The 23076-nt window shown below is 40.4% G+C and overlaps 1 long non-coding RNA gene across 1 annotated transcript; it reads left to right on the top strand.

Moving 5' to 3' along the window:
• Positions 1-16371: 16371 nt before the first annotated feature.
• LOC141910191 (uncharacterized) lies at positions 16372-18708 on the top strand. Its single transcript, XR_012619859.1, has 4 exons — positions 16372-16792; positions 17566-17835; positions 18024-18109; positions 18618-18708. It is a non-coding gene; the product is annotated as an uncharacterized LOC141910191 (long non-coding RNA).
• Positions 18709-23076: the final 4368 nt, after the last annotated feature.

Here is a 23076-nt window from a genome sequence, read left to right as displayed (position 1 = left end):
TTGTTTAATTGTCACTGGGTACCACGGAACACGAGTTGTTTGATTGTCACTGGGTACCACAGAACACATGTTATTTTACATTTAATCACTTGGTACCACAGAAAACATTTTATTTAATTATCACTGGGTTCCACAGAACAAAAGTTGTTTAAATGTCACTGGGTACCACGGAACACAAGTTGTTTAATTATCACTGGGTACCACGGAACACAAGTTGTTTAATTATCACTGGGTACCAAAGAACACAAGTTGTTTAAATGTCACTGGGTACAACGGAACACAAGTAACTAGTAATTTGTAATTCGTAAAACGTAAAACGTATTTGGTAAAACGTAATTCGTAATGTCGTTTCAGGGCTTCAATGCTTTTGGCTATTGCTCCATGAGTTTTCAGAAAAACACAGGCTTTGCAATGAAGTCGAATCATGACGAATGATAGAATGAATCTGACTGAATTTATTTTGCATTTCGAAATAACACTATATCAATAGTAAAATTGACGGAGTTACGTATGCATTCTTTTAGTACCAGAGTAATAATGAGGAATTAGGAAGTCAAAAAGTGACTTGATGATAATTTCAAATGATTTAAAGTATAGAGATTCAGCCCGCATACAAAGTCCCGGATTCACTAATTAATAAATTACAAGCACCGACACTGTCCTGTTTGGCAAGGGCACACGATGATGCAAAACTGGAAATTATTCGGGGTTCACGGAGATAAAAAAAGTTTAATTGGACTCCATATCGGTGTAGATACAATTGTGCGATTGTAACAAATGATCGGAACAAGTCTTAGCTATTAATAATTATATCTACATTTGAAAGCACAGCGTTTGGGCTGCAAAGTCATCCATCATCGTTATTAGTTAAGGAAGCATTCGGCAAAAAATTTCAACCGATCACATTACAGCGCTGCCTCCTGCCTGTAAGCTACCCAAGTGGCAATTTTTAATTGTTATTCACGGAGAGTGCACTACAACCTTGACCTCTGGTCATAAATTGAACCGAAATGCGGTGGTAAATCGTTGCCCAAAACGTAAGTCGTAAAACGTAACTCGTAAGACGTAATTCGTAAAACATAATTCGTAATTCGTAAAACGTAATTCGTAATGTCGTTTCAGGGCTTCCATACGTATGGCCCTTGAGGTATTCCATATCAGGGCTTCCATACAGTAAGTTTGGAATCTAGCACTAAAAGCAACCAATCGTATTCGAGTTTGATTATACATTGATTGTTAATCAAACTCGACTGCCAATGCGTCCCAAACGCATTGGCAGTCGTGGTCAGAAATATAACAGTTTGTATTTGTATCTGCGAGTTTTTTTTTTTCGTACGGACTGGGCCCTCCTCAATTTAACTCGCGAAAAGTATCTACCTCAATGTTTACCCCGCGAAAATACCGATCCGATTTAGTAATAGTACCACATAGTAATGATTTGATATAGAATATATGTTAATAATAATTTATAGGCGGTACTGTTCCGCTCAGGACACATGACCTGATCAATCAAAGTCCTGTGTGCTGGTCATATGGTCAGTACTGATAATAATGATAATATGTCTAGCTTTCTGGGTCCAGTTCCACAGTTCTGAGTTAAGATTTGACCCTGGGTTAAAATATTGAAAATGAACAAACTTTAACCCAGAGTTAACTCTAACTCACAACTGTGGAACTGGGTCCTGGCTATTGTTTTAACTTTTCTGATGACGTGGTCCTCATGGGTATAAAAACCCAGAGACACAGGTCGCTCGCTCTCTCTTTTCTCTGATTCGTGGTCACTTATACTCAGCTCTCGCCTCGAGTACTACAATAAAATCACATTTTCTAACTAATAATTGTAGTCTTTACTTCTGAGCTAGGACTCTGTATCAGTAATTCATGAAAATTTAATTTCGATAGCGCCCTTTTCACTGCGATGCAATCAATGTTCAATGGCGCTCGCTATTAAATCGGTATTTTTACCCCCAGCCTTTAACTCTAACCATTTATGAGTAAAAAAAGACATAAAAGACATAAATACTCTGGGGAAAAAACATAACATCCAAGCAGTTACTAGACGCTCAAAAGTCATATCAGACCAGGTACCCATTTTACCCCTGGGTGGAGAGAGGCGATGCGGATAAGTGTTAAGCGCCCGCGGACACTACGGTTGTGTACGGGGTTCGACCCCACGACCTGGCCTACCACAGTCGAACGCTATAACCACTTTTCCAAGACGTCGATAAGATTTAAGTAAGTTTGATAGTTTCGTAGTTGTCAGCCGTGAGTTTAGTCCGATTGGTGTGCTCGATATACACGCAGTACAACGACGAAAGGTTCAAAATATATAATTGGACATCGATATCTACGATGCGTAAAACCACGAGCTGAAATTGTTGCACATATATTTACTGATGGTAATTACTGAGAAATAGATACCCTCGAGTCAGGGAAAACGTGAAATAATGACTAAACGAGTAAATGATACCAAAATCGCCTTTGCAAAATATGATGGACTGAAAAATATATTCGGATCCTTAAATTTCTGAGTGGTACAAACTTTGATTTCTGCAGTCAATTAAAGTTCTACATCATTTATAAACAGAACTTCAAAATCTGTGGACAGCCGAGCATAATTCGTATCGTGTCGATGCTGTTCGGTATGGAGCGGCGACTGAGAGCGCTGTTTACAGCGTCGCTGATCGTCTGTCAAGTTCGCATCGCGCGCGCTGATCGCGCAGCAGACTCTATCGAGGAGTCGTTTGTGACGGTAAGTTCGTCTTGTAACAATACGTGGTACCCGTTAGATTCTACGTCCGGTTACATCGTTTCGCCGAATTACCCTTCGTTATCGCGCGGTGTTGAATGTCGGTGGTTCATCAACAGCTCTTTACCGGGGACTTTTCACGTCCTAGTTTACCACAACATCGAGCTTTCAATATTCTGTAGTGATAACTACCTTCTCGTCAGTGAGTCCGATAACAGATTGTGCGGTGATGGAAAACATGAAATCCGCCGTGACGATTCGATCTCGTTGATGTTTAGGAGTAAAGTCGCTGGAGCGCGAGGTAGTCGCGTTTATGTCATTTATCGTTATGGGCGAGGTCAAATAAATATTTTCCACGACGGTTCAAGAAACGATTTAAAATTAGAGCGGCTAAAAGCTGAGCGGGGTTATAAATTCGCGATTCATAAATTACGTAATTGTAAGTTGTTTGTTGAGTGGAGCGGTATGCCGCGAGGTTATGCGATGAATCTTACGTTAATTGATATCGATTTCAAATTCTATCGATTTGGGGAATCATCATCGGTGTCCATTATACTCCACGACGGATGGAACACCAGCAGTGATCCTTTCGCTTTAATACCACAACAATGTGGACATCCACCTTCATCATTTTATACTAAAACAAACAAAGCTGTATTCGTTTTACGGAAGACGACTGTGCAGTCACTGCTTTTAGTCCAATTGTATAAAATGTCAGATTGGAACGTCGCTAATCCGTTGATTCAGATCTCTAATAACGAGTCGGGAGTGCTCATTCCCGATGACAACAGTTTACACGTAACAACTCGATCAAAACACTTACACTGCTGGTCTATCACAGGACAGGTGTTACAGTACGTCGTCTTCAACTGGACACGTGATCTCGTCACATCCGGTGACGTCATTGGTGTATATAAACTAGAAGGGCTACTCGTTGTAGGAACTGATGTTTTACTCGGTCACAACTACCTGCAATCACTGAGTGTCAAATCTGACGGCTTTCTCGTCATACTGTGCGTTTTAAAAACAACAGTTCACGATGATGTAAGATTTGAAATAAGCTATAAAATGGAATCTATTTCGATAGACGATATCAAGGTCAACAACCGTCGGGTGAGTATAACCTCTGTAATTATGTTACCCCGTACGGGAATAACATGTATTATCAAAAATCTGTCTGATATACTTATTATTGACGAACTCTAGGTCCCCGTGAACCAGCTGCGGTTTTTGACGCCAAACTGGCTGTTTCCGAAACAAAAAAAAGTATCTGTAAATTATCGCATCACTAGATACGAGTTTAAATGGAAAGTTGATATTTATGAAGAGAATATGGGACTAACAGTTTTATCAGAGAACTGCGAGCGAGCTGGATTTTACATATTCGACGGTGGTAATTTCACGGCTAGACGATACGGTCCGTATTGTCCTCGTTTATACGCCCCGTACGACCGTAACGTCGTCAGTCTGATTACATCCGGTCGGTCGGTAACTGTAGCAGCATACGCGTATAAGTGGAATGATCAGTTAACCGTTGAAAAAGAATCATATCTCAGATTTCGTCCTACCGACTGTGACGGGTACATCCTCCGGGAGGGAGAACAGCAGGTCGATATGACGTCACACTGTCTCGTGATTACACCCGAAAACCGACGCCTACCTTTGAGAAACATTTACGTATTATCAGAACACGAATATCAAATCGACCGATGTTTTCAGGGTGCTATACCATTCGGGTCATGTGGTACGTACGTTAGCTTGAGTAGTCAGTCGCTCAATAACAGCCTGGTATTAAACACCGTGAAAATGCGAACCGCGAGTTTATTCTGGAGTTATTATTTGATGGTTGAACTTCGGAGTAAATGTCAAAAATTGAAATCTGCCGTTATAGAAATACTGGGTGGGATCGTATTCGAAGATGAATGCGGGTTGTTGCAGTCACCAAATTATCCGGGATCATCTGAGTATCAACATCAACCACTATATTATAACTATCCTGTAGTGGTCAGGCGGGGCAAATTTTCCTACCACCGGTTTCTAATCAAATACATAGGCAGGGTCCTGTGCACGAAATCGGGTGCGAGAGACAATGATCCGATAATCTACAAACAATCGATATATGAATCGGATACTAGAAGAATCACACATGAGCATAAAATATGTGACAATAACGCGATAACGGGACTTGTGTTTTATAGTTTAATAGATGACACTCTGTGGTTTGAGGTGAAACATTACATCCCGATATTTCAAATACAATACACATTAGAACAGTCGTTACCGGTTAAACAGTTTGAAAATGTCTGTCAATCGGAATTTCTAGATTCGGGAATTTCATGCGTAAAATACATCAGAGATGAACGTCTGAATTGGGAGAACGCTGAAATATACTGTAGACAGAAGTACGCGGGACATCTACTCAGTATCAACTCACAACAGGAAATGATTTCCATCAAAAGATTATTCGCTACAGAACTTCTTCTAAATGCCTATTCACAGAAAGCGCTCATAATGATGATTGGATTAAAAATGCAGGTAAAATTCTTAATTTCTAAATCTATCTCGTCAAAAGAATTTTATATACCATTTCGATGTCTTAATCATGAATTTGCAACTTAAACTTTTAGCCTACTTTTGGTTACTACACGTGGACTGATGGGAAACCATTGAGCTACACAGAGTGGTATAAACCTACAAATAACGACACGATACCAGAAGTTGTTCAAGGATTGATATCTTCAAGCAGAAAGCAACCAATAAATGACGTCAATATGCCGTGTACAGCGATGATACTGAGTAATCCACGAGGATCAGCGAACTGGGTTCGATTCCCCTGCAAAATTGAAGAGGTTCATACGAGTTTCATTTGCGAATCGGAAAGAATTGATTACGAAAATAGAACAGCAACAATGTTAAATATAACCAAAAACGACACATTTCTAATACTGGAAAATACATTTCAAGATATTGATTCCAATGAATCGAGCTGTACGATTGGTTTGGTAAGCATAGGCAGACAATGCTATGAAATACTGACGCAATGGAACAAACATCGAGGTCTTGATATAAAAACTGCGACAGAGATGTGTAATTGCGTCCGGGCCGAAGTAGGTAGTATTAACAGTAATACTGAAAAAGATATCTTAAATTTGATAACAGCATTTCAATATCAACATCAATATGGCTCTGTACTAACGATAACGTCTAATGACAGACTGCAAGTTATAAACCCAATAATCACTAGAGATGAAAATACTTATATTCAATCAGTTAAATGGATGATGAAATATTTTGATAATGCGACAGATACAGCGCATTCTGTTTTGTGTTCATATAATGTAACTGATGAAGAGTCAGCTTCTATAAGCGGTTGTAAATCGAGGCAGTTTAAATGTAACGATCAAAGATGTATCAGCGACCATCGCGTATGTGATACCAGACACGACTGTCAACACGGTGAAGATGAACTCGATTGTACGGATATAAATCTACACAGTCAGTTTCAATGCGATGATGGTCGGGTGATATCAATAAGTGGTTTTTGTGATTTCGTACAAGATTGTGTGGATGGTTCGGATGAGGAATCTTGTTTTCATCCCCCGTGTTTGTCGGAACAATTTGGCTGCAAAAGTGGTCAATGTATCAGTAGGGCTAACAGATGTGATGGAGTCACTGATTGTAAAGACGGATCAGATGAAATGGGATGCACTACTGAATTGTGTCAGGGGTTCCAGTGTAACAGTGGAGAATGTATCAGTTCTCAGTTGTATCAGGATGGTGTCGTGGATTGTAGTGGAAGCCTCGAAGAAGATGAATTAGTAACAACAACTAGTATTACAGTGAATCCTACTGTTCAGTGCAATAATGAAAACTACTGCACAACTAACTTCACAAATCTCTGTACGGAATCAGATGAACAAAGATGTTCTTTCAATTCTCCTCACTGTTATTCAGGGCGTCACAGATGTATTCTAGAAAGAATGACGAATGGTTACCCAGTTTGTAGAAATCTTGAGCACGTGTTGAGATGTGAAGAATTTGAATGCCCAGCTGGTACTGTAAAATGTCCAGCATCGTACTGTATACCGATCAGCCAAGTGTGCGATGGTCAATCAGATTGTCCTAATTCAGAAGATGAACAAAACTGTGAGACATTTGCTTGTCCAGGAATGTTTAAATGTGGCCACGAAAATCGATGTATTCCACAATCTGAAGTTTGTGATGGTGTCGTAAATTGTAAATTCACAATTGATGACGAGGCTTTCTGTAACGTCACGTGTCAGATGGGCTGTAGATGCCAAGGTCATTTGATTGATTGCGCGAATGCCGGTTTAACAAATATTACTGGTCTTTTCTCGGAATCAACTCGAGTTTTAATTCTGTCAAAAAACGAATTTCGATTCAATGAATCGACGTTTTCTTCATTCGTTTATCTTCGAATGCTGAACATCTCTTCCAACGAATTGTCTCATATTTTACCGAACTCGTTCACAAACCTGCATAATTTGCATACATTAGATCTTACATACAACAACATAACGTCATTATCCGCAAACACGTTCATCGGTTTGTATAATTTAAAAGAATTATTGATAACTGCAAATCCACTGCGCCATTTAGACGACAATACCTTTCGAGATTTAATGTCATTACAAATTCTGAACCTTCAAGGACTTTCGCTATTGCTGCTTGGTAGAAATGTGTTTAGAGGTTTATCTGCATTACAGTCGTTGAATATCAGCAGCAACAGAATCCATAATATTTCACGATATGCTTTTTCAGGATTAAATAAACTTAGAATTCTCGATATAACCAACAATTCTAAATTCATTTCCACAGAAAGAGAAGTTTTCATCAATCTGACATCGCTAGTATCTCTATCGTCTGACGCTTACAAATTTTGCTGCATGGCTCCGAATGTCGACCGGTGCCTCCCTAAAGCTGATCAGTTTTCCTCTTGTTCTGATCTGATGGGTAACACAGTCCTCAGAGCTATCATCTGGGTCATCGCCGCGTTCAGTCTCTTCGCGAACACAATTGTCATTTTATTTCGTCTTCGATCAATTCGACTTTCATCCTCCGAAAAGCGCAACACATCTTCCGACATCCTAATTATTAACATCGCAGCTTGTGATTTTCTCATGTCGATTTATTTGTTTTCGATCGCGGGCGCGGATTACGTTTTTAAAGGAGTTTATTTCCTGAATTCGGAAACTTGGACGGACAGTTCATTGTGCAGTTTCGCTGGAGTTACGGTGACTCTTTCTTGCGAAGGCTCATTGACGTTTCTATTCATTCTAACACGTCATAGATTTTCAAATATCGTTAATCCATTTTCTGGAAGCCCGATTACATCACCGAGATACGTGTGCATTATTTGTGGCGTGTGTTGGGTTACTATAAGTACAATCTCCATATTGCCGTTGTCAGAATTATCTTATTTCGGTATTAAATTCTACGGAAAAACTGGAGTTTGTTTGCCTATGAATTTAATATCAATTGACGTCAACGCCTGGCAATATTCCTTCGCAATTTTTGCCGTATTCAACACCTTCATACTCGCTACGATAATGACGACTTATGCGCAGATGTACAGACTCGTCTCTGGAAGCAGGTCCGGTTCGGGTAGAATCGACCCTACCGAACTGATTTTAGCACGCAGGAGTTTGGTGATAAATCTTTGTAATTTATTTTGCTGGCTGCCGTTGATTATCGTTCAGTTCTGCGCGGTGTTACGAGTCGAAATACCGAATCAGGTGGCGGCTTGGCTGGCCGTTCTTTTCCTACCGATCAACTCGTCCCTCAATCCCCTACTTTACACAATACTGACTATCGATATGAAATCCATACGAGCAAAAACAAAACGCTTTCGTTAATAAACGTTTTAAACAGTCTAAACGCATTGATCCGGCAAATATTATCGGGTTGTCCTATCTAAGCTCAGGAATAGTTTTTTTTTTTAATTATTCGTTCGAGCAATTAAAGTTCGCACATTTCACCCAAAATCATGCCCTCTCTGCAAGATGCGTCTGAAAACTATAGAAAATATTGGAATTTTAAACATGATGTCGATTTCTTAAAAACCCGAGCGAATGAATGAATGAATGAATGAGTGAATGAATGAATGAATGAATGCTTTATTCTCTCTAATTACAAATAATTAATATACACACATAAATACAATTTGAGAAAATGACATCAGAATCTATCAGAAGTTATCAGGATATTTCTGAAATATAATCGGACGTGGGTATTCACGACGCGTGGAAACGAGGGAACCGTAAAATTCTTATGAATTGGATAAGAAATGTGGTGCGAATATCAAATTGCCCAAAATTACCGTGAGATGTTGAATTTGTTATTTTTTGTTTTTCCTGCTAATTCAGGTTCATGAAAATAAAAGACGAATTGACCTCGTAAATAATCAGCGCATCATTAGAGTTGTTGAATATAACCAAAAACGACACATTTCTATTTCAAAATACTGATTTTAACGATTCGAACTGTACAATTGGTTGGGTATTCATAGATAAACAATGCTATCAAATACTGACAGATTGGAACAGACATCGAGGTCTCGATTCAAAAACTGCTACATTGATGTGTCATAGCATCGGATCTGATATGGGCAAAATATTCCGTAACACAGAAAAAAAACAATTAAAAATTGCCACTTGGGTAGCTAACAGGCAGGAGGCAGCGCTGTAATGTGATCGGTTGTAATTTTTTGCCGAATGCTTCCTTAACTAATAACGATGATGGATGACTTTGCAGCCCAAACGCTGTGCTTTCAAATGTAGATATAATTATCAAAAGCTAAGACTTGTTCTGGTCATTTGTTACAATCGCACAATTGTATTACCACCGAAATAAGCTTTTTTTAATCTCCATGAACCCCGAATAATTTCCAGTTTTGCATCATCGTGTGCCCCAGGCTGAATCTCTATACTTTAAATCATTTGAAATTATCATCAAGTCACTTTTTGACTTCCTAATTCCTCATTATTACTCTGGTACTAAAAGAATGCATACGAAACTCCGTCAATTTTACTATTGATATAGTGTTATTTCGCAATGCAAAATAAATTCAGTCAGATTTATTCTATCATTCGTCATGATTCGACTTCATTGCAAAGCCCGTGTTTTTCTGAAAATCTCATGGAGCAATAGCCAAAAGTCAATGGAAAACGTTCGTAAAACGTAATTCTTAATTCTTGTAATTGTATAAACCTTGACTTCGCGCGACATACGAAATGCAGGGAGCTCATATCGGGCGTATTCTATTATGACCTCCAAAGTATCCGTCCGAAATCTCCGGGTGGCTCCAAAAAGTCACGTGACCAGTAATAGAGCACGATCGGAGGCGAACGGATACTCTCCGATCTGATAAAAGAGTACGCCCGACAAGTGCTGCCCTGGAAGCAAGTTCGGGAGTGATACCAGACCCCTGGCAAGCGAGGAGGAATGTTTAGGGCGGAACTAATAACCGATGAGGGTTAATTTCCGAACTATTTCCAGAATATAGTTCCGACTAAACTAACATTCGGTTTCACTTAGTTCGACAATAGTCGACTAACTCCGATAACCGAAGTTCGCCCATCCTCGCTTGCCAGGGGTCCGGTATCGCTCCCCGAACTCGCTTGGAACAGCTTTAGCGTAGTGGGTTCGATCGAATCCTTTAGCGTACGTGGTCACCGGTCAATATCAGTCTCCTCGTGATGTAGAAATAAAATGTTTTGGAATTTTCTGCGAATTTTTCACCCCGAACTAACTGATTCTAGACAGCCGTGTAGCTTGTTTCAATACTCTCAATTTCGGCAAAATTTCTCGTCGTATTTACCGAAAATGATGAAATTGATTGATTTCCCTCTAGAAAAATGAAGCTTTCGCAGAAAATTTCAAAACAGGTTCTGAGTATTGTCCCACTGAAGTTCTCTTCGTCAAAGAAGGCTAAAAATCGAATGTTAACTTCTCAGCCGGGCAAGTTGCACAGTCGTGACTAAATCTATAAGACTGGTCTTAAGTTGTCAGATTGGCTATAGAACTAAAATGAGTTTAGACTGGTCTTAAGTTGTTAGATTGGCTATAGAACTAAGTTGGTCTAAGACTGGTCTTTAGTCTAAGCCGTGACTGTGCAACCGACCAAGTTTTCCTCAATGTCCAAGAGAAATGGGCCTGCTGCTTTCACGGGTTCGAAACCAGCCAGTTTTCCTCTGTGTCCACGATGGCAGCGACAGCGACAGCGGGTCCAAATCAGGAATTCGTAGCGGAGCCTGGGGTGTAAACCGGGTTTAGAATAAATGTAACAAGACGAGTAGTACAATATAGGTGTGACTAGTTTATTTGACGCACAAGCTTTCACTACTATAGAGGCTGACATCTAAGTGAACATAATATTTATAGGTAAACTGATTCTAATTAGAGAGATCTGAGTGAGCAGGGTAATTATACAAATACATGATACAATACATATTACAATACATGACAAGACAATACAATACATATTAAAACACATGATACAATAATACAATACATATTACAATATATATTACAATACATGATACAATAATACAATACATATCAGAATACATATTACATATTACAACAACAAAATAAAATGCATCAAATTAAAATAAATTCCCAAAATTCAACATCAAACGCAACCCCTGAGTGATGCTGGGAGTCATCTGGGATGCGTGAAAAGACTTCTAAAATGGCGCGAGATAAGACTTCAAAATGAAATGGCGCGAGATGAGACTTCGAAATAAAATGGCGCGAGTTGAGACTTCGTAAAAAATGGCGCGAGATAAGACTTCGAAATAAAATGGCTCAACAGAGTTAGCGACAAGAATCTCAACAAATCGCGCAATAATTGACCCGTTTAGAGTCACGTGGTTTTGTATCTTTCCCTAGTTCTACATGTGTAGTTTGTATTTTGTAAAAATTTGTCAAGTCCAAATCGTCAATTCATCATCGTACCAAAGTCACGCTTAACCCACAAAAATTGTGGAAGCTTCGTTTTAAGGGATGGGGTTTGGTGGTGGATGATTGTGAAATATATTCAAAATACCTAAGAATTAACGGCTGAAATTATGTTTTAATTGGGGGTCATAACTAGCTATTACTAAGTTCTATTAATTCTATTTATCTACGAGAATTATTAGACATGTCATACAAGTCGCACCTGAATTTTTCAAGCCACTCTGTCATCATCATTCAACTTCGGGTTCGATCTTCCGTGGCCCGGGGGTCTTTTTCTTCTCACTGAAATCATGGACGTATCAACTCTAGTTGACAAGTCCACGCTGAAATATGTCCTACCTTATTCAATTCGGATCGCTCTTGTTTTTCATCAGTAGGCGAGTCTTTTGTATCTTCCATGAAGCTGTAACACTGGGTACCGGTACCTGTTAATTAAACCTAACCTTACCCCTAACCTAAAGCGCAACTATTTTTTCCTAAATCTGAACCTATAAAACATAATTTCGACCGCTAATGTTAAATAAATGCTCCACCTACCTTACAGCAACCTTGTAACGCGATGGAGGCAGAGGTCAATTTAATCCTTCTTTTATTCATGAGTCAATTTTGAAGTCATTTTTAATTCCGTGTCCTGTTGCCAAAATCCAGTTGTATTTACAACAAATAGTTCATATCAGCTCAGCTGCGTTTGTTACAATCTAATGAAAATTCTCTTTTTCCAAAACGTGTCCTATCTGTGCAATATCCAGCGACAGAGACTTCAACACTGTGTAGAATTGTAGTGTATGGACGACTTGTAGGAGCGCCCACCCGTTTTTAACTGACCCCCTTCAAATTCGTAGCCGGTGATTGGTTGCATCACCGATAATAAAAGCTTCGGCGAATGATTTCAAAAGGTATCGCAGGTAGGTCACTGGCCATTCTTGAATTGCGATCAATGGCATCTTTTCTTTTGAAGTTTGAATACGTTGGGGTTATGAAGTACCGCTAATCGACGATAATCCGGCGAATTGCGTTGGTAGGCGTCGAGTCGCTTTTCGACTCGTCGCTTCGTTGCAGGAAGTTTAAAAAGTCTAAGAAAAAAGTGTATTCAGTGTCAGAATATCAATATTTTCACCCTCACACAAGCCTCATAGCTAAGGCGGCGGATGATCGGTTATATAAATGTGCACGCCAAATTCAGACAAACTGCATGTGGTAAATATTTGTCCGGAGCTGTAACAATGTATGGATCGGAAACTTGTACGTTTTATGAAGTCAGAAAAATTACATTAATTAAGTCAGAAAAAATAGTATGGTCTTCGGTGAGGGAGCCAATATGACGGCTACTAACAACAAAAACCGATACAACTGGCAGAACCGAACTGTTTTGGACGACGATGTACCTGCGAGGGTGAGCTATGGGGCGATTTACCGTCAGGGTGAGGTATGGGGCGATTTACTGGCAGGGTCGGGCTATGGGGCGATTGACTGGCAGGGTCGGGCTATGGGGTTGTTTACTGGCAGGGTCGGGCTAAGGGGCGATTTACTGGAATTTAACCAAACAAATGAAAGATTTAACATGAATAATGAATATGAAAGCCGTTTTATTCTCAGACAACAAATACAGCTACATGACAGTAAGACAAGGCTATCACAGTACAGCCATTGTTTGAGATGGGTATGTTACAACATATTTACTGACATGTAATCAACCAACATTGCAACTGCGTGGCACTGCCATAGAAAGTTCGACTGATCTGTGTCTGACCTTCAGGAGTGCACCACTGATCGTTTTTCCACGAGTATCAATCCACTATCTAGTCAGTGAACTAATATAGTCCAGTTAGTTCACATCCGGTAAATTCACTAATAGTCCGGTTAGTTCACTACAGTAGTCCGGTTAGTTAACGTATAGTCCGGTTAGTATAGTAGTCCAGAAGAAGTTGACTGAAGAAGTAAAACTGATGAATTTCGGTTGAAGTCCACGTCCAGTATTCATGATGAAGTTTACACGGCAGTCCAAAGAGGAGAACCTACGATGTAAAATTGAAACAGTCTAGAGAATCACATTAACAGGGAGACTGACTGAGAGGTTGGGGGGAGGATGGTTGAAAAGGGGAGCTAAACCTATACAATTACTCTAGTAAGCAAAAGTGTTCAGCAGTTTCCAGCACTTGTTTAATGGATTCACAGATTATCATTTTCACACAACTCTGCTGAAACGAGTTGCTATGGGAGTAAGATGGCGAAACTGGTTGAATCAGCTGGTGGTAACCTGCTGAAGATGTCGAAAAGAGGAGGAAATAACAGGAATTGTAACAGCTCGTCTAAATCTGTGAAACTATCGTCTGCACCATGTGCACGCAGCTAGTACGGCCTAGTGAAAGTGGTTATTAACACCGAGTGAGGTCCCCGTGTCTGTGAGGTCACTGAGTGAGGTCCCTGTGTCTGTGAGGTCACTGAGTGAGGTCCCTGTGTCTTAAGTTAGTTACCTAATCGTTGGCGGTAACCTTTTTATAATCGGATACCAACTGCGCAGTATAAGCTGTGACCTACTGCATATTTTTTATGCTGTGGTTTGTGAAAATATCCGATCGTGAAACTAAACCACGGACCAGTTTGTCGTCTAATTCTGATTAAATATGATATTATGAATACGTTCTGAATTTTTGATGATATTTCCTTATTTTCCAGGTAACGATATTCAATTTTTCTTTAGCTAAAATTCACTTACTTATCAATTAATTAGTATTATATACAGAATGAATTATTCATTTACATTTTTGAATGATCATTTATCATCTGAATTGACAAACTTTCCATATTTTCCTTCTATTTTAATTGCGCGCAAATAATCGGAACATACAAACACCTGTCGCTCTCTGCCAGACGATACTAGAAATATCCCGATTCAAATTTACTCTTTTAATGCTTAATTCTCTTATAGAAACAATGCATGGTTCAAACGTTTCAGAACAGTTTTAAGAGTTTGAGAACTTTCCTCGCCATCCGGCCCGCAAATCGGTAATTAGTTCGTCCATTACGGCCGTTCGAAGACTCTGGCAAGCGAGTATTATGTTAGTTCACGTTTTACCCGCTATCGTTATACATTGGGGCAGCACTAGACGGCCGGCATGGTAATCGCGCACTCAATTCAATCGCTAATTCTTTATTTACAATGAAACTATTCTCTCGGTAAGAATTCGTGAGAATTCTTGTCCTCAAAAACACCTCAGGAACCTCAGTGTTTTTAACCTTGCTGTGGCCGTGGCCACCGACCTTCACTACGTCCTACAACCACCTACTGACACTAATATAGGTAAGTAAAATAATTCATGAGATTTCATGTCTTCCAGGGACACAAGGGGGACCTCACGCAGTGAACTCGCAGACACAGGGGGCCTCACTCAGTGACCTCACCACAGACACTGGAACCTCACTCGATATCAATAACCACTTTCACTAGGCCATGCTAGCAGGTTACCATCATCAGCTGGCTTGACCAGTTTCACGATCTTACTCCCAGTCCCACAGCAACTCGTATCAGCAGAGGTGCGTGAAAATAATAATCTGTTAATCCAGCAAACAAGTGCTGAAGACTGCTGATTACTTTTGCTTAAGCCTTTACCATGTCTTAGAGTAATCGTAGGTTTTGCTTCCCTTATCAACCAGTCCCTCAACCTCTCACCCCATCCTCCCTCAACCTCTCACCCCATCCTCCCCAACCTCTCACCCCATCCTCCCTCAACCTCTCACCCCATCCTCCCCCAACCTCTCACCCCATCCTCCCCCAACCTCTCACCCCATCCTCCCCCAACCTCTCACCCCATCCTCCCTCAACCTCTCACCCCATCCTCCCTCAACCTCTCACCCCATCATCCCCAACCTCTCACCCCATCCTCCCTCAACCTCTCACCCCATCCTCCCCCAACCTCTCACCCCATCCTCCCCCAACCTCTCACCCCATCCTCCCCAACCTCTCACCCCATCCTCAACCTCTCACCCCATCCTCCCCCAACCTCTCACCCCATCCTCCCCCAACCTCTCACCCCATCCTCCCGCAACCTCTCACCCCATCCTCCCTCAACCTCTCACCCCATCATCCCCAACCTCTCACCCCATCCTCCCTCAACCTCTCACCCCATCCTCCCCCAACCTCTCACCCCATCCTCCCCAACCTCTCGCCCCATCCTCTCACCCCATCCTCCCCAACCTCTCACCCCATCCTCAACCTCTCACCCCATCCTCCCCCAACCTCTCACCCCATCCTCCCCCAACCTCTCACCCCATCCTCCCGCAACCTCTCACCCCATCCTCCCGCAACCTCTCACCCCATCCTCCCGCAACCTCTCACCCCATCCTCCTGCAACCTCTCACCCCATCCTCCTGCAACCTCTCACCCCATCCTCCCGCAACCTCTCACCCCATCCTCCCGCAACCTCTCAGTCAGTTTCCTTGTTAATCTGATTTCAATTTTATATTTCAGGTTTTCCTTTCAGGATCGTGGGTAAACTTCATCATGAATACTGGACGTGGACTTCAACTGAAATTCATCAGTTTAACTTCTTCAGTCAACTTCTGGACTTACCGGACTACTAGTGAACTAACCGGACTATACATGAACTTACCGGACAACATGTGAACTAACCGGACTACTAGTGAACTTACCGGACTATACGTGAATTAACTGGACTACTAGTGGACTAACCAGACTATATTTGAACTAACCGGACTACTAGTGAACTAACCGGACTATACGTGAACTTACCGGACTATACGTGAATTAACTGGACTACTAGTGGACTAACCAGACTATATTTGAACTAACCGGACTACTAGTGAACTAACCGGACTATACGTGAACTTACCGGACTATACGTGAATTAACTGGACTACTAGTGGACTAACCAGACTATATTTGAACTAACCGGACTACTAGTGAACTAACCGGACTATACGTGAACTAACTGGACTATAAGTGGATTGATACTCGTGAAAAACAGTCAGTGGTGGACTCCTGGAGATGTGGAACTTTGTATGTGGAATTGTGGAACTCAGCGAACTATTATTACTGCTAGTGTGAGTAGAATTTCAGTCTCAAGTCTCAGAAACAATTATGAGAGAACAGTTTATCTGTAAACATAGTGTTAAGTGCATTTCATAAGAATTGTCAGTGGAGTTATTTGTAGCAGCCTCTGTAATTGTGTTGCAGGAATTATAATTCGTGGTTTTAGTAAGAACATCAATTTTTACCTAAAAATTTATTGAATACTTGGCTCAATAGATGAAAAATTGTATTTTTGGACCAAATTTTATCAAAATTTGTGACGAAAATAAGCGTCAAAACACAAAATCCTGAATATCTAATTTTAGAGGCCTCAGATCTAAAAACTAACTTCATATTGGTGATCAGCACCCCAAGAACCATGGCTGTACCAAATTTTATTAAAATTGGGCCAAAAATTGAATCACTTTGATTTGCTTAATTTTTGTTTTAGTCCTTTAGGCCTATATTTTCGGGATGCTGAATCCAAATCTGCAATCAAATTTTGAATAGCACTTAAACTCTAGGGTCCAAAGCCTTTTGAAAATTGAAGGGGTCCCCCAAAAATTCGAATTTCTCATTTCTGAGACCTCGGATCCTAAAAATTCTTTCAGATTTGTGATCGGCACCCCAAAAACATGTCTACACTGAATTTCATTGCAATCAGAGACAAAACATATTTGACCCCTGACCCTCGATTTTGGGGGTACCTTAGATTGCCATTTCTCTGATACACCGGTAACCAGACTTAACTCTAACTTTGTATGTCTAACTCTAACTCAAATCTTGTTTCATGTATATTTTCTAGGACGTTTGTCATCAATATGGTGGAACTATTGACTGATCTTATGGTGGTGATTCCCCCTTTACCTACAATCAGTAGATAATTGATTTGAACACTACAGACATTGATGCAGTGAAGCAGATTGACCAAGATGAACCAAGACGAACCAAGACGAACCAGGATGAACCCAGATAAACCAAGATGAACCAGGATGAACCCAGATGAACCAAGTAGAGCCGTGACTTATGGAAGAAATGCTAGAAATTGATGTCTTATTTTAATAGTTATCAATAGGTAGGCAATGGAGGCTTGAGACATTTCTGAGGATTTCTGAAACACGCTATTTCTATTCTTATGCCTAGTAACTCTGAAACTCCCTGGCCCTGCTCCCTCTATCCCTAAACCCTATTCCCTATCTCTATCAATCCCTAGCCTAGTATCTAGAATGATGTTACAATGTTTGCAATGTTATTATATTGTAGATAACAATGATCTGTACGTGTGGGGTAGAAATAAACACGGCTCATAAGGTTTAGGAAACTTTGACGATCAATTCTTTCCGTTTAAGGTAAGTCTCAATTTCTCTAGATTGAAAACACTCCTAAAACATCACTCACTCCATATTTTGGAAGGAAATTTAATTTCAAATTTTATTTCTCCACGACGGTGCAAATTGCTGTCGGCTTTTAACTCAAAAACAGTAAACCTTGTCTAACTCAAACTGAGACTGGCTAAATTTATACTTGCTAAGCAAAAATCTGAGTTGAGGATCAGAAAATTCCGTTAGAAAGTCAGAAAATGATTTCATTTCTATCTGAATTCGACAAAAGTGCAGGAGTTTTTAGACATTTCTGAGTTAGATTGCTAGGTTTACGGTATGTTTAATTCTCGACCACGGAAATTAAATCATCAGTCAATGGAAAATCACTGGTATCACATTGATTCGAGTTAGGAACAGACTCTACTGTACTGTAATAACATAACGCACCAGAAACAACATGTGTGATACTGATGCGTCATAAATCTGATGTCTGATATTGTAAATCTGATGTCTGATATTGTAAATCTGATTTCAGGTTTCGATTCCTGGGTTAGTTCAGTCAGTTCATTGCGGAGTTGATCACATGTTCGCTTTATTCAAGACTTAAGTTTGATATTTAACTCTGATGCACATTTTTCACTGAAATAAATGCATAATTCACAATGAATTAATTATTCACTAATTTTGTGGTAGTTGTAACTGATTTTCTGTTCTAGTTTAAGTGGAATCTCGTTAATAACAATCTTGTGGGATAGTGCAATTGTTGAATCAAACTGGTTTCGTCTTTACACAGATGAAGTCGTATTAACGAGGTTCAAGTCGTCAATTTGCGGTTGGTTTCATAAGAGAGAGTTTGATTGTATCCCTGACGAAGAATGGTCGACCTAAATAGGATGTTTAAGCGTTCATGTGCTGCAACGTTGATAGTAACTTTGGATTAATGCACTACTTTGGAAAATAAAATTTAATTTGCTTGAAATTCTTTCTGTGGCATGTGAGCCTACCGCTTAACCGGATGCTAAAACCTTCCGCCGACAAATGAGTTCTATGAAAAATAGCTTGAAAATCATTATAAGAATAAGATCCTCTTGAATAGAGCTTAGAAGAAGATATAATTATTCATATACAACGAAATCGTGTTAAATAATGAGCAAAATTTGGCTAAAAAAATATCTGTGTTACTCGCATGCCACAGTAAGATAGCGAGGCTTGGTGTGATGTCAACCGTACAGTGCTGCCCCTATGAATAACGATGGCGGGATTTCTGTGAACTAAAATACAATTTCCTTATTACTTAGAATACAGACCTGTCGTCTAATTCTGATTAAATATGATATTATGAATACGTTCTGAATTTTTGATGTTGTTACCTTATTTTTTCAGGTAACGATATTCACTTACTTAACAATTGATTAGTATTATATACAGGATGAATTATTCATTTACATTTTTGAATGATCATTTATCATCTTCATTGACAACTTTCCATATTTTTCCTTCGATATTATTTTAATTGCGCGCAAATAATTGGTACATAAAAACACCTGTCGCTCTCTGCCAGACGATACTAGAAATATCCCGATTCATATTTGCTCTTTTAATGCTTATTCTCTTATAGAAAAATGGTTTGGTTCAATAGTGTCTGAGCAGTTTTCAGAGTTTGAGAATTTTCCTCGGAATCAGGCCCGCAAATCGGTAATTAGTTCGTCCACTACGGTCGTTCGAAGACTCTGGCAAGCGAGTATTATGTTATCTTTAAACTGTAGTTATAAAACACTGAAAATCGAATTCATTGCACCATACCCCCGACCCCCCGCGTAGGTCAGTCACCCCAAACGTAGTTCGATATCATATGAGATATAGTATTAATATCGTCACTATTTCACGAGGATGCGTCGTTTATTCTGGGCAAACTAATGACAACCATGTGAGAAACTTTTCGACGAAATGAATAAATTCTAATTGTTTGTTAAGGCTAAACAAAAATGATACCTTGTTTCTCCGCAGCGGCCGGGTCATTTTTGTAAAATATGATAAAATTTATAAACAGTTCATTTCTATAGCGGCCGGGTCTGGTGAAATTGATCACACTTTAAAAAAAATTAATGTATAGGGTAGATAGGCGGCCGGCCGGGTCAACATTTAAGCTCAGCAGAGCGGAGAAACAAGGTATCAATTTTTTTTGGCCTAAGTTAAGTTTTTTTTTAAATATCGGTACAGTGTACGATTAAATCACACGTATTCAAGTCGCCCGAACGCGGTTTTGTGTACAGATAGCTAGATAAATGACGTGAGTTTGAAATTGAATGATTGAAATGTTTGTAATAGAGTTTGATGAAGTGTTTGATTTCTCGCCTGTAAAAATGAACCTCCTGTAAGTATCGCGCGAAGCTCGTCAATAGTAGTCGGATTTACTGGTGACGGAATCCCCTTCCGGGTTTCTAATTAGGTCATCGGGAAACCCAGATAACCCCGACTTACCTTTGACAAGAAATACGAAAATCAGTTTAAAAATCGCTTGATTTCGGTTCGTGTTTAAATTAGATATGAATTATATTTATCGTCTAGATGGGAATGTTTTTTTTTCTTCAAAAAAGCATTGAATGAATTCACAGAAATTTATAGTGCTGTGGTACTAGCTGCGATATCTAAGATTGGTCAGAAACTGGCGATTTCAGTCCGAGTCGACATCGTCACGGCGTTGACCATTGTGACGTCATGTCTTTTATCCGAATGTTCGAATGGCAGTCGAATATGTTCGAATGTTTTCCTGTCAAAATCGGGCGGACCGGATGGCGTAGTCGGTCGGCGACTTGCGTGTCACCGCTGTGGCCCGGGTTCGAGTCTCGGAGGAGGCGGGTCAGGATGTGGCAAATGATCTCCGGTAAGCGGGCGAGTCGAGAGTACTGTCCTCCCTGGAATGAGGTTGCTAATGCGTGAGTCCTACAAAATAACTGGTGTGGGGTAAATTATGTTTAATTCAGTCGTTTCTGGCTGAATTATTTATTTATCCCACAATACCGGTCCCGGCAGCGGAGTAATTCCCCCAGGGACCTTCGACTTTTTTACAATTTTAGTTTGTTATTTTAAGTTTAGTTGTGAGGGTTTGGGAAATTTTTATATTTATTTAATTCCTCGAACTGAAGAAATCCAAGCGAGAATTCGGTGGTATCTGCATGCAACGCGGACGATGATCAATCACAGGTCTTTCTCGACTGATGACAAAATTTCGATGATTTTTTAGCGTCACCAAATTCCAGTCAGAGTAGATGTGCACGCGGCAATGTCTGGTGAACGTGTGTATAAATTCGGCTTCAAATTGACTCTATCCAATAGAGAATCACTGTCTGGAGACCTGTCATACGCTCTACTACACAATAGTGCCGCGTCACTGCACAAACCCTTAAGCAAACTTCAATATCCTAAAGCAGAACTCGAAAATAGTAAAACTGAGCCGGTATTATAGTTCAAAACCAGACGGAGATAGAAGGGAAATCTACACTAAAGTTTGTTGGATAGTTTAGATAAAATTTCAGCATACAATTTTAGGCTAAAATCGTAGCATTCGATATTTCTATCTTTAACAATATGTGTCTCTATGAATAGTCGAATTAAACTCGATGACCTGTAGGCCCCATTGAAAATGTTTGGCACGAATTGAATGGTTCTTGAGGATTAGCGTCACGGACTCGGTTCTGTCACAGGAATGCGCGATCGAGCTCTCTGATTGACCCATTCCGGTCGCCTCGATGATGCACCGTCGCTGATTGGTCGACGTAGGTATTAGAAGCGCGGTTCGAGCCTCCCGATGCCAGTCGGAGAACCGATGTCCAGTGATGAAGGTCAACCTATAAGAGCTCTGCAACAAGGCGTGAAGAACGTGTGGCTTCAAGCGAACAACCTACTAATTAGCGGCTGATGATGTTAGGAGAGACTGGAACGTGAAGGAATTTGTGACGCCTAGCGATTGAGAACGCAAGATGAGACTGGCGGCTGTTGGTGCTGACGATTGCGGAGGAGATCCCGATCTGCTGCTGCTGCTGCTGCTGCTGCTGCTGCTACTGCTGCTGTTAATGTCGGATACTCACTTGCTGATGAGGACGAGTTGCTGTTGTTGCCGATTTCCGATGTTCTATTTCAAGTTACACACATTTTGATCAGGTTAGAAATTTCATATAGAATTCAAAACTCGGAATCGAATCTTTCGAAAATTATCGCGTTTTGATTGTTGAACCCAATTCGGCTTAATTTGAATCGAAATTGCATTTTGAAGTTAAAGGTTTTTAGTTTCAAATTCTAGTTCGGTTATCAAAGATTTATATTAGTCGCAATTTTATACATTATGAATATTGTGTCTTTTTAGGGTTAAACCGAAACCAGTTTGCTACTACAACTACATGTACACGACTCGTTTGCTGCTGCTGCTGCTGCTGCTGCTGCTGCTGCTGCTGCTGCTGCTGCTGCTGCTGCTGCTGCTGCTGCTGCTGCTGCTGCATTGGGAACCGCATCAACCCACATTTTGCTGTTTCGGTATCTTTACACTAAGATAAGGTAACTATATTAAACTACACCCATCAGGAATCGTTTTCCAATTCATCCGATTTCTTTTTCAGCCGGCAATATTTGAGTAACAGCAACTTCAAACCTCGAGACGCAGACTCTACTCCGACTACGGCACCATCTTCAAACCTCGAGACGCAGACTCTACTCCCGACTACGGCACCATCTTCAAACCTCGAGACGCAGACTCTACTCCGACTACGGCACCATCTTCAAACCTCGAGATGCAGACTCTACTCCGACTACAGAACCATCTCCAAACCTCGAGATGCAGACTCTACTCCGACTACGGCACCATCTTCAAACCTCGAGATGCAGACTCTACTCCGACTACAGAACCATCTCCAAACCTCGAGACGCAGACTCTACTCCGTCATTATTTCGTTTTGCCGCATGTTATAAAGTAACGTAAATAAATAAACGTCCATCTACAT

This window comes from Tubulanus polymorphus, chromosome 8 (assembly GCF_964204645.1).
Source record: "Tubulanus polymorphus chromosome 8, tnTubPoly1.2, whole genome shotgun sequence".
NCBI classification, from domain to species: Eukaryota; Metazoa; Nemertea; class Palaeonemertea; order Tubulaniformes; family Tubulanidae; genus Tubulanus; species Tubulanus polymorphus.
This window is presented reverse-complemented; position numbering and strand designations above follow the sequence as displayed.